This window comes from Mobula birostris, chromosome 7 (genome assembly GCF_030028105.1).
Source record: "Mobula birostris isolate sMobBir1 chromosome 7, sMobBir1.hap1, whole genome shotgun sequence".
In the NCBI taxonomy this organism is placed as follows: domain Eukaryota; kingdom Metazoa; phylum Chordata; class Chondrichthyes; order Myliobatiformes; family Myliobatidae; genus Mobula; species Mobula birostris.
The window spans coordinates 54,019,078-54,034,528 of record NC_092376.1 but is presented as its reverse complement, the minus strand read 5'-3'; the positions used below and the strand labels follow the sequence as shown (position 1 = coordinate 54,034,528).

Sequence of the window (15,451 nt, the reverse complement as noted above, 5' to 3'; positions counted from 1 at the left end):
GTAATGCTCGTGATCCTGTGTCAGAACCGAAAATGCATGTCTCTTGTTTTGTCATGACACGGTCCCAGGCAAAAACCCAAGCTCAGTCTGGAATACAACCTTTGCCAGACTTGTGTGGTAGTCTGTGCAATGCTGGAACCAAAGGACCCAGAAAGACACGTTGGCAATGGCGGTTAGAACACCTTTATCTCGTGAAATGCCTGAAAATGCTGTGTCAGATGTTAAGTGGGAGGTGCCAGAAAACATCACCATGTTACAACAGTCTGATCCTGTGTTAAAGTCTCTGTTAACCAAGGTCTTAACCTCGGCTAATTACACCACCCAGGTAGGTGGTTCAGTGTATGTCCTTGACAACGGCATCCTTTATCAGGGAGAGGAGCCAGGCAACAGGAGGTTAGTGGTGCCAAGTAGTTGCAGGTTACTTGTACTACACCGTGCACATGCCATTCCCTGGGCAGGGCACTTGGGTCACCATAAGACATATCTCAGGCTGGCCTCTCGGTTCTTTTGGCCTTCAATGTACACTGATGTGCAGAAATATTGCAAAACGTGCCCAGAGTGTCAAAAAACCAGTGCTGTCCATAAATCAGACCGAGCACCCATCCAATCCATGCCAATGATTACCACCCCATTTAAGCGGATTGCAATAGACATTGTGGGGCCCCTGGAAAAAGCTCAGTGGGATATCACGCAAACACGAGGAATTCTGCAGATGCTGGAAATTCAAGCAACACACATCAAAGTTGCTGGTGAACGCAGCAGGCCAGGCAGCATCTCTAGGAAGAGGTACAGTCGACGTTTCAGGCTGAGACCCTTCGTCAGGACTAACTGAAGAAAGAACTAGTAAGAGATTTAAAAGTGGGAGTTTTATTGTATTTTGTTGTATGTGATTAAGCCACACGATTCCCTGAAGCTTTTCCTCTCCAGTCAGTAACCACTCCAAAACTGATCCGTGCTCTTGTCCAGCTCTTTTCTCGTGTAGCCATCCTGGACGAAATCCTGACCAACCAGGGACCAACTTTACATCTCGCCTGATGAGCCAGCTGCATAAGGAGTTGGGCATAACCACTATCAGGACATCTCCTTATCACCCAGAGACAGATGGCCTGGTGGAGAGGTTTAACCAAACAGTCAAGAGGATGCTCAGAAAGGTTGTATCTGCTACAGGGAAGGATTGGGATAAGTGGTTACCCTTTCTGCTCTTTGCCTACAGGGAATTGTCTCAGGCGTCTACCAGATTCTCCCCTTTCGAGCTGCTGTATGTTTGGCCAGTCCAGGGGCCCCTGGATCTGCTGAAACAGAACTGGGAGGAGAAGGTGGCAGCTAATCCTGTAGAGGGGTAAGGTGTTGTACAATATGTCCTCCAGATGAGGGACCAGTTGGAGCGATACCGAGAGGAGGCCAGACTCAACCTCCTGGAGGCCCAGAAGACTCAGAAGCAGTGGTATGACCAGCAGGCACGCCAACGTGAGTTCAAACCAGGTCAAAAGTTCTTGTTGCTCTTGCCCTCCTCATCCAGCAAGCTGCTGGCCAAGTGGCAGGGACCTTTTGAGGTTATAAGGAGGATGGGGCCTACAACATATGAGATCCTGCATCCAGAGAAGGGGAAACTAAAGCAAACTTACCATGTGAACCTCTTGAAAGCCTGGGAGGAAAGAAGCAGCCCTCCTTCCATCACCTCACTACTGGCATGCCGGGTGATTGAGGAAGATGACTCTGAAGGTGTAGTGGAGGCCTGGAAACAGCCTGCCAAGGTGGATCTCTCTCACCTGGATGGTAAGAAGCCAGTTGAATTGCGAGTCATATTCGACACCTTCCCTCAGTTGTTCACACAGAAACCAGGCCATACAGATGTGTTGCAGCATGCCATCTGAGACAAACCAGGTCAGAGTCCAGTACGGCAGGCATGCTACCGAGTCCCAGAACGTCTGGTGAAGACGTTGAAGGAGGAGGTCCGCTTGATGTTGGAGCTGGGAGTCATCGAACAGTCTGAAAGTGAGGGGAGCAGCCCTATTGTCATTGTGCCGAAGGAGGATAGAACTCTTTGCATTTGCATTGACTTTTGGAAACTGAATGCCATCTCATTTTTCGATGCCTACCCAATGCCCCGGATTGAGGACCTGTTGGAGAGGATTGGCAGAGCCAACTACATCACCGCCTTGGACCTCTGCAAAGGGTATTGGCAGGTTCCCCTGGAGAGCCAGTCCCGGCCCCTCACTGCATTCAGGACCTCTCTAGACCTTTCAGTTCACGGTGATGCCCTTTGGCTTGCATGGTGCCCCAGCCACATTCCAGAGGCTTATGGACAGAGTGATGCAAGGTTGTGAGGACTGCAGTGCTGCCTATTTGGATGATGTGGTCATTTTAAGCCTGACCTGGGAGGAACATCTGGAGCACCTTGGTCGAGTCCTAGGTGCAATCAATGCAGCAGGACTTACAATCAACCTGCAGAAATGTGAGTGGGCCAGGCAGGAAACCCGGTACCTGGGGTTTCAGTTGGGGAGAGGTGAAGTCCGGCCTCAGGTAGATAAAGTTGAGGCCATTCTGAACAGCCCCAGGCCCCGTACCAAGACCCAGGTCCGGTTTTTTCTTGGCCTAGTGGGCTGGTACCGATGGGTCATCCCTCACTTTTCAACCCTGGCAGCCCCATTGACCAACCTCACCTGCAAGTTGGCCCGTAATCCTGTGGAATGGAGTGAGTAGTGTGAAAGTGCTTTCCAGGGCCTGAAGGAGAAATCATGCTCTTCCCCTGTGTTGCAGAGTCCTGACTTTGAACGTCTCTTCCTAGTGCAGGTGTAGGCATCGGGGCAGTACTGGCTCAGGGAGGGCCAGGTGAGGAACGTCCTGTGTTATATCTCAGCAGGAAACGTCTGCCCCGTGAAACCCGATACTCCACAATCGAGAAGGGGTGTCTGGCAATCAATTGGGTGTTGGACAGCCTCAGGTACTACCTCCTGGGAGGGAGTTTGACCTCCAGACGGACCACAGAGCCCTGACCTGGATCCAGACAATGAAGGACCAGAATGCCAGGGTGACTAGGTGGTACCTGGAACTTCAAACTTTCAGGCTCTGTGTGCAGCATAAAGCAGACAAGGAGAACATCACAGCGGGCTTCCTGTCAAGACTACCAAACATTGCTACTGCAGGAGAGGAGGGTGGTAATGTGACGAAGGCCCATCACTGACTACAGATGGCACATGGTGCACTTGGTAAAACACTCATCCCCAGCAGTAATAGTGACTGGGTCTGAAACAGAGCTGCTGCATGGAGCTGTCTCATATAGGGGCAGCAGCAACCTGCACAGGTGTGCTGATGGTGGAGGATACCATTTTTAATTGGATAATTGAGTTATATATATATATATATATGTATAACTCAAATATATATATATATATGTGTGTGTGTGTGTGTGTGTGTATATGTGTATATATAGTTTTTTCCCAGTTTTTGTCTTGTCTTAAGGTAAATAAAAGCACCTCAATTTATTTTTGCGACTCAAGCCATCTTGTTATTTTTCTTAAACAATTGACCCGTAGTTTTTTGTGACACATTGAAACCTACCGAATGTTGAAAGGACTAGATAGGGTAGATGTGGAAAGGATGTTTCCTATGGTGGTGGTATCCAGAACTAGAGGGCACAGCCTTAAAACTGATGGGTGACCTTTTTGAACAGAAGTAAGGAGGAACTTTTTTAGCCAGAGAGTAGTGAATCTGTGGAATGCTCTGCCACACGCTGCAGTGGAGGCCAAGTCCGTGGGTATATTTAAGGCGTAAGTTGATCATTTCCTGATTGGTTGGGGCATCAAAGGATATGGTGAGAAGGCAGGTGTATGGGGTTGAGTGGGATCCGGGATCAGCCATGATGAAATGGTGGAGAAGACTGGATGGGGTGAATGGCCTAATTCTGCTCCAATGTCTTATGGTCTTATGGTGTCAGAAGTGGAGAGTTTCAACAACTTTAAATTCCTTGGTGTTATCCTTTCAGCGGATCTGTCCTGGGCCCAGCACGCAAGTGCCATTGCAAAGAAAACACGGCAGCACCTCTTCTTCCTTAGAAGTTTGCAAAGGTTCAGCGTGACATCTAAACCTTTGACAAACTTCTGTAGATATGTAGTGGAGATTATACTGACTGGTTACACCACAGCCTGGTATGGAAACACTAATGCCATCGAACGGAAAATCCTACGAAATGTAGTGGATACGGCCCAGTCCATCATGGGTTAAGCCTTCCCCACCATTGAGTACATCCACACAGAACACTCACAAGGAGCATCCATTATCCATTGTTATAGCCTTCATAACAAGGGGAATTGAGTATAAGAGCAAAGAGGTCCTTCTGCAGCTGTACAGGGCCCTGGTGAGACCACACCTGGAGTACTGTGTGCTGTTTTGGTCTCCAAATTTGAGGAAGGACATTCTTGCTATTGAGGGAGTGCAGCGTAGGTTCACAAGCTTAATTCCCGGGATGGCGGGACTGTCATATGTCGAAAGATTTGAGCGACTGGGCTTGTATACTCTGGAATTTAGAAGGCTGAGAGGGGATCTTATTGAAACATATAAGATTATTAAAGGATTGGACACGCTGGAGGCAGGAAGCATGTTCCCGCTGATGTGTCAGTCCAGAACCAGAGGCCACAGTTTAAGAATTAGGGGGTAGGCCATTTAGAACGGAGTTGAGGAAAAACTTTTTCACCCAGAGAGTGGTGGATATATGGAATGCTCTGCCCCAGAAGGCTGTGGAGGCCAAGTCTCTGGATGCTTTCAAGAAAGAGGTGGATAGAGATCTTAAAGATAGCGGAATCAAAGGTTATGGGGATAAGGCAGGAACTGGATACTGATTGTGGATGATCAGCCATGATCACAGTGAATGGCGGTGCTGGCTCGAAGGGCTGAATAGCCTACTCCTGCACCTATTGTCTATTGTCTATCAAGGACTCCCACCAGCTAGGCCATGCTCTCACCTTGCTAATGCCATCAGGAGCTGCAGGACCCACACCACCAGGTTTGGGAACAGTTATTACCCTTCAGTCATCAGGCTCTTGAACCAGTGGGGATAGCTTCACTCACCCTATCATTGAACTATTCCCACAATCTATGGGCTCACTTTCAAGGACTCTTCATCTCATGTTCTCGATATTTATTTATTGTTTATTTATTTCTTTGTCTTATTTTCTCTTTTGTGTTTGCATAGTTTGTTGTCTTTTGCATACTGATTGTTTGTCTGTCCTGCTGAGTGCTGTCTTTCAATGATTCTGTTGTGTTTCCTGGATTTACTGTGTATGCCTACAAGAAGACGGTTGTATATAGAGACATATATATACTTTGATAATAAATTCACTTTGAACTTTGAATGTTTCTTACCTTTGCTATATATTCAACTACATAATACCAAGGAATTATAATATTTCCTCAAGATGAATATAAATTGGGGAACAGTGAGTTTTTTTTAATATATAAAGCCTCTTATGCAGATGTGATTGTGGTTTGAAGAAGCATTTCATAGCTTCTTAGACTTTCAAAGCTGTAGTTTTATCTCACAGTTCCACGTGCAAATTCATAGAACTATCTTGCAGTGTTGCAATCATGAAAATACAGTTCAGGGAACTGAGGGCTACAGCTGTTAATGAAAGATTAAACAGTAGAAATTCATCAATAGTTACTTGAACTAAATATATGCAAAACATGAGCTAAAAAATTGTAGCCAGTTCTGATACTTGATTTCAATGATAGTAAAGATGAATTTGTTTCCTCAGGGGATCCATTGCAAGCAGATTTGTAAATTTACAGTGTCTGCTGGTCAGTGACAAAGACGGGACTCCATTTTCAGCTGAACAATCAACTTAGTACTATGCTTGGAAACAGAAATGAGTTTAATATAAATACAAAAAATGTTTAAAAACTTTATGCATTGCGTGCATTCACATTTGCTCTGACACATAAATATAGTATTACTGCCACTAATACCAAAAGCAGGTATAATTACAAACAATGTTCATCTCGCTTGTTTGAATGATTTGCTGATAATAGCACCAAAAATAGACTTGTTAAAAATGAGCAGTTCCTCGACCATGACTACAATGCCCCATCTCTCCATATTTTTCCTGACCTCTTTGACCACACCATCCTCTTTTATGGGGCCAAACCGTTGGCTAGTAGGCATTTTGGACAGGTGCACAGATTGGTGGTATTTGATCAGTGGAGTCAAAATCAGTTATGGGATTGGAATGCCATATGATTATAATTTGTGTACTGGAAGCCAGTGCTTCCTTCCTATACTGGCACAACTATTTCAGAAATCCCAAGTGTCCATCCTTGGCTCCTACATTAAAAACATCCTACCTACCCTCTCATTATTCAATCCTCTATGTTCTTATTAGTTGTTTAGTATTGAATAGTTAACAGAAGCCAGATGATTTACATACAAAAGACAAAACTAATTCACAGATGATTCCTCCCATACCTTCTATCCCTCTGTTTATCTGAGCTATGCTCTTTGCAGCTTCTGTTTTCCATTTAATACTGAGCTGAGTTGCTGATGTGTTAGAATCTATCTCTCAACTTTAGCTCACCAGGCTAAATTTTCACCTCTAATTCTTTAAGTTGATGCTTGGGTAGATTTATTTATTTAGTTATCGACCCACAGTGTGGAATAGCCCTTCTGGCCCTTCAAGCCACGCCGCTCAACAATGCCCCAATTTAATCGTAGCCTAATCACAGGACAATTTACCATAATCAATTGACCTACCAACTGGTAGGTCTTTGGACTGTGGGAGGAGACTGGAGCACCTGGGGGAAACCCACACAGTCGGGAAAAATGTACAAACTCCTTACAGGCAGTGGCAGGAATTGAACATGAGTTGCCTGTACTGTAAAGCGTTGTGCTAACCATGATGCTAGCATGCCGTCTAGATTTCTGGAGAACCAAACAGTGTCAATGCAAACATAGAAATAAGAGGAGCTATTTTTTCCAGATTACTTAATTATCACATCCAACACAATCCTCAACCTCTTGCTCCATATTTTCAATGCATTTTGTTAGGTGGAGTATCGCTCTTGGTTTTAACCCTCGTATCTACGGTCTTGCATGTTGGGCCTTTTCTTATGTCCAGTTTTCTTTGCTCATTATTCGCAGTGACACACAGAAATTGCTAGTGTTTTTTAAAAAATCAGAATCAGGTTTATTATCACTGGCATATGACATGATGTTTGTTAACTTAGCAGCAGCAGTTCAATGCAATACATAATCTAGCAGAGAGAAAAAAATAATAAATAAAATAATAATAATAATCAATAAACAAGTAAATCAATTACATATATTGAATAGATTTTAAAAAATGTGCAAAAACAGAAATACTGTATATTTTTTAAAAAAGTGAGGTAGTGTACAAAGATTCAATGTCCTTTTAGGAATCGGATGGCAGAGAGGAAGAAGCTGTTCCTGAATCACTGAGTGTGTGCCTTCAGGCTTCTGTATCTCCTGCCTGATGGTAACAGTGAGAAAAGGGCATGCCCTGGGTGCTGGACGTCTTTAATAATGGACGCTGCCTTTCTAAGACACCGCTTCCTAAAGATGTCCTGGGTACTTTGTAGGCTAGTGTCCACGATGGAGCCGACTAGATTTACAACCTTCTGCAGCTTCTTTCGGTCCTGTGCAATAGCCCCTCCATACCAGACAGTGATGCAGCCTGTAAGAATGCTCTCCATGGTACATCTATAGAAGTTGTTGAGTGTATTTGTTGACATGCCAAATATCTTTAAACTCCTCATAAAGTATAGCCGCTGTCTCGCCGCCTTTATAACTACACATCGATATGTTGGGACCAGGTTAGATCCTCAGAGATCTTGACACCTAGGAACTTGAAGCTGCTCACTCTCTCCACTTCTGATCCCATCTATGAAGATTGGTATACATTCCTTCGTCTTACCCTTCCTGAAGTCCACAATCAGCTCTTTTGTCTTACTGACATTGAGTGCCAGGTTGTTGCTGCGGCACCACTCCACTAGTTGGCACATCTCACTGCTGTATGCCCTCTTGTCACCACCTGAGATTCTACCAACAATGGTTGTTTCATCAGCAAATTTATAGATGGTATTTGAGCTATACCTAGCCACACAGTCATGTGCAGCAGGAATCTTCACAGCTGTAGTTGTGTTCTCCCTTTCAAAGCGTGCATAGAAGGCATTGAGTTCATCTGGTGGTGAAGCATCGCTGCCGTTCATGCTATTGGGTTTTGCTTTGTAGGAAGTAATGTCTTGCTGACCCTGCCAGAGTTGCCATGCATCCGATGTCACCTACAACCTCGTTTGAAATTGTCTCTTCTCCCTTGAAATAGCCCTCTGCAAATCATACCTGGTTTTCTGGTACAGGTCTGGGTTGCCAGACTTGAATGCCACAAATCTAGTCTTCAGCAGACGATGTACCTCCTGGTTCATCCACAGCTTTTGGTTTGGGAATGTACAGTGAGTCTTTGTGGGCACACACTCATCCACACAGGTTTTAATGAAGTCGGTAACAACAGCAGCATTCTCATCCAGATTCATAGATGAATCGCTGAATATAGTCCAGTCCACTGATTCAAAACAGTCCTGTAGGTGCTCCTGTGCTTCCCTTGTCCATACCTTCTTGGTCCTCACTGCTGGTGCTGCAGTCTTCAGTCTCTGCCTGTACTCAGGGAGTAGAAGTACAGCCAGCTGATCAGACTTCCCAAAGTGAGGGCATGGAATAGCACGGTAGGCATTCTTGATGGTGGTGTAGCAATGGTCCAGTGTGTTGTTTCCTCTGGTATTGTAAGTGATCTGTTGATGGTAATTGCTCAGTGATTTTTTTCAAACTGGCCTGGTTAAAATCTCCCAAAACGATGGTGAAAGCGTTAGGGTGCACTGTTTCGTACACATTGATCCCATTCCTCAGATCATCTAAAGCCTGCTTGACATTGGCCTGAGGTGGAATGTAAACTGCTACCAAAATGACCCCAGAGAACTCTCGTGGTAGGTGAAAAGGATGGCACTTCACTGCTAGATATTCTAGGTCTGGTGAGCAGAATTGGGACAGCACTGATCTATTTGTGCACCAAGAAGAGTTGATCATGAGGCATACTCCTCCACCTCTGCTTTTGAGAGATTCTATAGATCTATCCTGACGGTGTATAGTAAACCCGTCGATCTGAATTGCTGCATCTGGTACGGAAGGGGTTAACCAGGATTCTGTGAAACAAAGGACACACGTGGTCCTAATGTCCCTCTCAAGTTCAAATTCTCTGGGTTTCTTCTTTCAATCTTCCTGTCTTGCTGCTTCCTTTACATTCCATCTTTAAACCTACCACTTTGAGCAAGGATTTGGAGGCACAAGAGACTGCGAGTGCTAGAGTGTGGAGCAAAAAGCCAGCTGCTGGAGGAACTCAGTCAGTCAAATGGCCTCTGTGAAGGGAAATTAGCAGTTGGCATTTTTGGTTGAGACCCTTTATCTCAATACTTCAGATTAAGTATTTTGGATTAGAAGTCCATTCTTAGGATTTCTTCAATTTCTGACTGGGTAGATTCCAACTTGATTTCATGAACATTGATGTCTTTAACTTCTCTCTTTATTCAGTCCCCATTCTCGTACCCTCTCACCCCTTCTCTTCACACCAGCCTCTCACCTCCCTCTAGATCCCTTCCTTCTTCCCTTTTTCTAGCGTCCAGTGTCCTCTCCTTCATCCCTTCATCTCTTCCACCTATCACCTCCTAGCCTGTTACTTCATCCCTCTTCCCCCATCGACCCAACTTCTCCCTCACCTGGTCTTACCTGCCACCTGCCAGCTTGTATTCCTTCCCCCTCCTCCTTATGTAATAATTCTGGCTTCTACCCCTGTCCTTTACAGTCCTGATGAAGGGTCTGGCCTGAAACATCGATTGCATCTTCCTCTCTATAGATGCCGCCTGGCTTGCTTGGGTTCCTTTGTGTGTGTTCATCCTCAGAACTGTTCTGAGGAACCATTGCTGACTTGAAATGACTGGATTTCTCCTTCCAGAAATACTGCATGATTAACTCTGTCATTTCATTAGTTCAGTGTTTCAGATTACAGTATTTGCAGTTTTATTTGTTTTCTGAGAAGGTCAAGTTATAGTTGATAATGTCTTGTGAAAGGCATTGAGAATTTTTTTTTTAGGTTATGAGAACACTCAGTCCTCTTTTATTGTCATTTGGAAATGCATACATACATTAAGAAATGATACAATGTTCCTCCAGAGTGATATCACAGAAAACAGGACAAACCAAATGCTAACACTGACAGAACCACATCATTATAACATATAGTTACAGTAGTGCAAAACAATACCATAATTTGGTAAAGAACAGATCATGGGCACGGTAAAAAAAGAAGTCTCAAAGTCTTGATCGACTCCCAAGACCCCGATAGCAGGCGAATTGGTTTTAAAAATAATACCTCCATTGATCAATGCCTAATACAACTATCAAAATATCCTGAAAGGTGTTGTCACTGTTGAACAACTGGAACCATTAAAGGAAACAAATGTTATTTTCCTGGGCAGTAGTTCAAGGCTTGTCATTATGGATCACTCAGCCTCTTAAAGATAAGCAAACCCTGAACTTTGGTGTAGATAATATGTAAAGGGTAGATCACTCCCGATGAATCTTATTGAATATGTTGACGTGACTGGAGTAGTGACCATGGAAATATCTAAGAATGTTATCTGTGTAGACCTGACGAATGCCTTCAATAGTCTCCAACAGCGGGTTTTGGCTGTGATTGAAACTCAAGATTCATCTGGTCAAATCAATAGCTAAGACAGGAGACAGAGAGTAGCAATGAATATACATGTTGGTAGCTTTTGACCAGTGAAGTCAAATTCACTTGTTGGAATAGATTAGTTTAGATTCAACTTTATTGTCATTGTGGTGAGTACAGATACAAATCCAATGAAATGCATTTAGCATCTGACCAGAAATGCAAAGAATAGGTTATTTACAAAATAACTGCGAATAAAAAAAGTGCTACAGCACACAAATATAGAAGTACTGAGACAGTACAATATGGGTGCAATACTGCTTAGCGCTGTGATGAGAGGTTCAGCAGTGTCACAGCCTCAGGGAAGAAGCTCTTCCTGTGCCTGCTGGTGCGGGAGTGGAGGCTCCTGTAGCACCTACCAGATGGGAGGAGAGTAAAAAGTCCATGGTTAGGGTGAGATGCATCCCTGATAATGCTTTTCGACTAGAAATAGAGTACCATGTCTTCAGTTATTTTAACATTTATTTTAACAAAGCGAATTTCAAGTTGCTTTCCAGTAAAAGCAAACTAAATTCTGAGGATTGGGGAGGTAAAGCATTTGGACAGCAGTATGTGCAACCATGATAACCATACCGTCTGGGGTTGTGGGTAGGGGGATGTATTCCTGCGCTACAAGAAATATGTTTAAATAAAATTTTTAACTCACAGCTGATGATGGTGTATCCCCAGCTACTTCCGCCCATTCGAAACCAATTTTAAAGCAGTACGTAAACTCCTTATTTGCATAGTGTATGTGAGGTTTAAGATCCATTTTAGATAGCTACCATAAATGTACCCTGGCATGACATTGTGTGTGATATATTTCGGGTTTCCTTGAATTGAATTGACTTTATTACTTACATCCTTCATCTACATGAGCAAAATCTATACATCTTCGTCTAAATGTGCAGTGTGCAATTTATAGTAATTTATAATAAATAGTATGTACAACAATATAACATGGAAATATAGTTGCGTCAGCATGAATTAATCAGTCTGATGGCCTGGTGGAAGAAGCTGTCCTGGAGCCAGTTGGTCCTGGCTTTTATGCTGTGGTACTGTTTCCCGGATGGTAGCAGCTGGAACAGTTTGCGGTTGGGGTGACTTGGGTCCCCAATGATCCTTCAGGCCCCTTTTACACACCTGTCTTTGTAAATGCCCTCCATAGTGGGAAGTTCACATCTACAGATGCACTGGGCTTTCTGCACCACTCTCTGCAGAGTCCTGCGATTGAGGGAAGTACAGTTCCCGTACCAGGCAGTGATGCAGCCAGTCAGGATGCTCTCAGCTGTGCCCCTGTAGAAAGTTCTCAGGATTTGGGGGCCCATACCAAACCTCCTCAACCGTCTGAGGTTAAAGAGACGCGGTAGTTCCTTTTTACCACACAGCCGGTATGTACAAACCACATGAGATCCTTGGTGATGTGTATACTGAGGAACTTAAATCTGTTCACCCTCTCAACCCCAGATCCATTGATGTCAATAGGGGTTAGCCCACCTCCATTCCTCCTGTAATCCACAACCAGCTCCTTTGTTTTTGCGACATTGAGGGAAAGGTTGTTTTCTTGACACCACTGTGTCAGAGAGATGACTGCTTTGCAGTGCAGCAAAAGGATTCATGAAGTTGAAACTAATTGTGCCCATAGTAAAGGTCTTTTCTGACCTTTCGCCTCCTGCGAATGCTATAATCCCCTCAAATCTCATTTGATGAGAAAATTGGTAACTCTGAAACTTGCTAGGAATACAACATGTGATTTGCTGACTGAAATCTGAAAAACTAAACAAGAGTTAGCATTGATCATAATGATGGCTTGAAAAACCTTCAGTGGCATTTTCACCAGAGCCCATTAATTATATAAATATTCCTCTATTGCCACATTCAACCTCAACTCATTCAGGAAATTGAGGTTAAAAGGGAACAGAGCAGTGTGTAAAACAAGTTGAATTGTTGCCAAGCCACATAGTGAGAGGTCTGTGTGAAACACATGTAGCATTCCACTCTCTAGGGGCACTTTACCCAGGCAAGCTATGTAAGCCGCAAAATCTTCACTTGTGGAATGTACATTTTTTGTTTCATTTTCTAAACTATTTGATATTCTGTAGTAATTATCATGATGGTGGAAAGGCACACTCTGCTTGTAGATGAGTAATTTGAATTACTTGCTGGTACTTTTAATATGCTTTGTGAAAATGAAGGTTACTTTGGAGGTAATTCAACAACAAAATGTTCTAATTTTATAATCATTTTAAAGAATAAATAGAAGATTTATGAAAATATTATTTAGATTGTTATTACACTTCAATTGCAGTTGTAAAATTGTCGCAATCAAAATATCCATAATCTATCTCCTGTCTCTCTTTCCTCTGAAGTTTCTTCTCTCATGACAGCAATAGGGTGTTGCTGATGGCTATGGGAGTGCGCCTTTAAGTTGCCAGCCTTCTCAGCTCTTGTGTATCAAAGTGTCTGAAGCGGTCCTACGTTGTTATCCCACTGAAAATGGTACAACGCCCATTTTAACATGTGCCTCGCAGTGTAAATCAACTGAGCACTCTCAAATATCTATTTGATCGATTTCATGCTATGTTTTTGCAAAGGATGTGGATGGGAGTTGGTATTAAACATATTGACTTGGGCTGCCAAAAAAAAGGGTGAGGCCAAATTTCTAGTTGGTGGTTTCTCCATAAGCCCTACCTCTAACAGAATAGCCAAGCTTGGCAATTAACTGTGATGAAACATAAAGGAGAACTTGTGCTCTATATCCAAGCTTTTGACTAGCATCATGGTGCTGTGTTGTTTGATAGATTATCCTGCTGTGCTGTAGAGACAGTGACTCAGTTACATTAATTATTTACACTGTGAGGGTATGTCATTACATCTTCCCTCCAATACAGAAATAATCCTGTAGCCTTGTGAGCCAAAATTTGAGTAATTTCTTTTTTGTAAATTGAAGAGATTTTGATTTTATTTCAGAAGCACGTGGGGGTATTCAGAAGTATGGCTTGCCTTGCTGATTAAAAAATAATCTGCAAAATACTTAAATATAAAGGAAGTGGTTTGCAAACCAGAGAGGCTTAAAGAGGGAGAAAGAACACAAATGGATTTAAAATTGCATTCAAGGCAGCATTGCTTTGGTGCCTTCAAAATAAAAAATACTGAAGAATGTACCCAAAATGCTGGAGGAACTCAACTGGTCAGGCAGCATCTATGGAAATGAACAAACTGTCAATGTTTTTGACCAAGGCCCTTCATCAGTGCTGGAAAGGAAAGGAGGGAAGATGCCAGAATAAGAAGGTGGGGGGAGGTGAAGAGCTAGAGAGTGACAGGTGAAGCCACATGAGTGGGGGAAAGGGAAATGAAGTAAGAAGCTGGGAGGTAATGGGTGGAAAAGGCAAAGGGCTGGAGAAGAAGGAATTTGATCAGAGAGGAGAGTGGACCATGGGAGAAAGGGAAGGAAGAGGGGCACTGGGGGAGGTGATAGGCAGGTGAGGAGAAGACGTAAGGGGAATTGAAGAAGGGGGGGGAGCAAAATTATTGGAAGTTGGAGAAATTGATGTTCGTGCCATCAGGTTTGAGGCTATGTAGACGGAATATGAGATGTTGCTCCTCCATCCTGAGAGTACCCTCATTGTGGCAGAAGAGGAGGCCTCCAGCTTGATGGCAGGAAGATAGGTAGCCTCCAACCTGATGGAATGAACATCGATTTCTCCAACTTCTCGCCTTTTTTTTCTCTTCAATTCCCCACTTCTTCAATTCCCCACTGTGGCCTCTTACCTCATCTTCTCACCTGTGTTTGTCACCTCCCCCTGCTGCCCCTCCTCTTTCCCTTTCTCCAGTGGTCTCCTCACCTCTCCTATCAGATTCCTTCTTCTCTAGCCCTTTACGGTGTGTATTTTTAACTGTTCAAGAGGCAATGAATAGATGCCATCTTGGTGCAAGATCATGCAGGTTTCATATTCTACATCATATAATGTTCAAAGTGTTCTGCACATAAAACTGCCAATTTCATATTTATTAAAAGATGCTGCGCCTTACAGGCTTTCTGGCCCAACGAGCTGCAGTGCTCAGCAACCCTCCTATTTAACCCCAACCTAATTGCAGGACAATTTTCAACAATCAATTAACCTACCTTTGGAATATGGGAGGAAAGCAGAATGCCCAGAGTAAACCCACGTGCTCCTGGGTAGGAGGTACAAATTTCTTACAGACGACATTGGAGTTAAACAATGGGTGCTGACATGCCGAGCTGTAATAGTGCTGTGTTAACTGCTACGTTACCGTGGCACCCCATGTGGTTGCAGCCAGAGATCTTGCCCAACTGTGGTGGATGTGCGTTTCTGGGCAGATTTCCTAGCGGGCTGGAGGAGGCAATGATATCATTGGTTGGGGGGAAGAGAAGGGGATGTTTGGGAGGTGATCATGTCAGAAGTGGAGACAATGGAGGAGGACTGAAAGTTAGAGTAGGCTGGGAGATGATTGGAGGAAAAGGTTTTGGTTGGCAGAATTTAAGAGTGGTAAGTTTATTAATGGGCTGAGGTGAAGTTTGGAAATGGTCAGGGGGTGACTTGGTAGAAAATCAAAGGTGTTGTAGATGAGTGGCAGGTACATGTCTGAGGGATGGTGAAAATACAACTGGATCATACTTCAGGAATATTTGTATATTTTTCCTGGCCTTTTTGGTAGCG

At 43.7% G+C, this 15,451-nt stretch overlaps 1 protein-coding gene across 3 annotated transcripts in view; it reads left to right on the top strand.

The window, feature by feature from the left end:
- Nucleotides 1-15,451, top strand: part of LOC140200205 (E3 ubiquitin-protein ligase SH3RF3-like) — a 348,769-nt gene that overhangs the window by 29,451 nt on the left and 303,867 nt on the right. The gene's annotated exons all lie outside the window — the stretch shown is intronic.